This window comes from Brachyhypopomus gauderio, unplaced genomic scaffold (assembly GCF_052324685.1).
Source record: "Brachyhypopomus gauderio isolate BG-103 unplaced genomic scaffold, BGAUD_0.2 sc332, whole genome shotgun sequence".
NCBI lineage: Eukaryota > Metazoa > Chordata > Actinopteri > Gymnotiformes > Hypopomidae > Brachyhypopomus > Brachyhypopomus gauderio.
Window position 1 is genome coordinate 25,001 of NW_027507153.1, and position 2,500 is coordinate 27,500.

The 2,500-nt window shown below is 41.0% G+C and overlaps 1 non-coding gene across 1 annotated transcript; it reads left to right on the forward strand.

The window, feature by feature from the left end:
* The first annotated feature begins 852 nt into the window (after window positions 1–852).
* On the forward strand, window positions 853–925 carry trnar-ccu (transfer RNA arginine (anticodon CCU)). Its single transcript has one exon. It is a non-coding gene; the product is annotated as a tRNA-Arg (tRNA).
* Window positions 926–2,500: the final 1,575 nt, after the last annotated feature.

The following is a 2,500-nucleotide window of genomic DNA, read 5'->3' on the forward strand; positions in this document are numbered from 1 at the left end:
CACCTTTCAATGTCAGAGGGGTGTGAGTCAAAAATTGATAGAAAGCCTCTAAAGACAGGGTGAATTCACTCTATAGCATTTCTTTCAATGTTTTAATTTAATGAAACTCTTCAAGGCACTTCATGCTTCACTCTAGCAAATCCCAATAGACACTCAAAATAACCTACAAATTCAAGCTTGTGTTGTAAAAAATGTAAGTGCCTTTCAAGAAAGTGAATGAAAATGGTGCTCGACAAGATGTTTAGAAGTAGACCTGGAAATTTCAAAACTTAAAAGCATGTTTGCCAAGTTGATATGTTCATATGCTTGTACAAAAGATCTGCTAATTCCCTTGAGCCATGAGGTTGATTTGCTGACAACAGATGGCGTGATGACAAGGGGTAATGTCGAGAGATGTGTTACACTGGCCTATCTTATCAAAGATCTCTTGCTGAATCTTCTCCAGGACCTCCAGACTTCTACATATTTGGCCAAAAGAATGGACGCGGAACAACGTGTGGATTTTTCAAATGTCACTGGATATCAAAGATTGGGTGAAAGGGAAACTGAAATCCAGAAAGATTGAAAATACAAAAGATCTGCTAAGTCCCCTGCTCAGTGGGTGAAAGGGAAACTGAAATTCATAATGATTGAAATGACAAAAGATCTGCTAATTCCCTTCAGCTATGGTCGTGTTTGCACAAAGCAGTACAGAAACAAAATTGAGTTGAAGCATTGTACTGACTTTTCATTTTTCTGTCTCTCAGGTGTCTGACTAGAACAGACTGTACTGAGAACAGAGCCCTCTGATATATTCCAGAAGTATAGGTTGCGTTCATCGTGGGTACTGGACATCCGCAAGCTTTAGCAAGAGCCCCAGTGGCCTAATGGATAAGGCACTGGCCTCCTAAGCCAGGGATTGTGGGTTCGAGTCCCATCTGGGGTGCTGGGAAAGCAGAGTGGCGCAGCGGAAGCGTGCTGGGCCCATAACCCAGAGGTCGATGGATCGAAACCATCCTCTGCTAAGTCACCTTTAGTCCTAAAAAAGCATTCCTTTAGTCCAAAAATAGCACACCTTTCAATGTCAGAGGGGTGTGAGTCAAAAATTGATAGAAAGCCTCTAAAGACAGGGTGAATTCACTCTATAGCATTTCTTTCAATGTTTTAATTTAATGAAACTCTTCAAGGCACTTCATGCTTCACTCTAGCAAATCCCAATAGACACTCAAAATAACCTACAAATTCAAGCTTGTGTTGTAAAAAATGTAAGTGCCTTTCAAGAAAGTGAATGAAAATGGTGCTCGACAAGATGTTTAGAAGTAGACCTGGAAATTTCAAAACTTAAAAGCATGTTTGCCAAGTTGATATGTTCATATGCTTGTACAAAAGATCTGCTAATTCCCTTGAGCCATGAGGTTGATTTGCTGACAACAGATGGCGTGATGACAAGGGGTAATGTCGAGAGATGTGTTACACTGGCCTATCTTATCAAAGATCTCTTGCTGAATCTTCTCCAGGACCTCCAGACTTCTCCTACATATTTGGCCAAAAGAATGGACGCGGAACAACGTGTGGATTTTTCAAATGTCACTGGATATCAAAGATTGGGTGAAAGGGAAACTGAAATCCAGAAAGATTGAAAATACAAAAGATCTGCTAAGTCCCCTGCTCAGTGGGTGAAAGGGAAACTGAAATTCATAATGATTGAAATGACAAAAGATCTGCTAATTCCCTTCAGCTATGGTCGTGTTTGCACAAAGCAGTACAGAAACAAAATTGAGTTGAAGCATTGTACTGACTTTTCATTTTTCTGTCTCTCAGGTGTCTGACTAGAACAGATTGTACTGAGAACAGAACCCTCTGATATATTCCAGAAGTATAGGTTGCGTTCATCGTGGGTACTGGACATCCGCAAGCTTTAGCAAGAGCCCCAGTGGCCTAATGGATAAAGCACTGGCCTCCTAAGCCAGGGATTGTGGGTTCGAGTCCCATCAGGGGTGCTGGGAAAGCAGAGTGGCGCAGCGGAAGCGTGCTGGGCCCATAACCCAGAGGTCGATGGATCGAAACCATCCTCTGCTAATTCAGCTTTAGTCCTAAAAAAGCATTCCTTTAGTCCAAAAATAGCACACCTTTCAATGTCAGAGGGGTGTGAGTCAAAAATTGATAGAAAGCCTCTAAAGACAGGGTGAATTCACTCTATAGCATTTCTTTCAATGTTTTAATTTAATGAAACTCTTCAAGGCACTTCATGCTTCACTCTAGCAAATCCCAATAGACACTCAAAATAACCTACAAATTCAAGCTTGTGTTGTAAAAAATTTAAGTCCCTTTCAAGAAAGTGAATGAAAATGGTGCTCGACAAGATGTTTAGAAGTAGACCTGGAAATTTCAAAACTTAAAAGCATGTTTGCCAAGCTGATATGTTCATATGCTTGTACAAAAGATCTGCCAATTCCCTTGAGCCATGAGGTTGATTTGCTGACAACAGATGGCGTGATGACAAGGGGTAATGTCGAGAGAT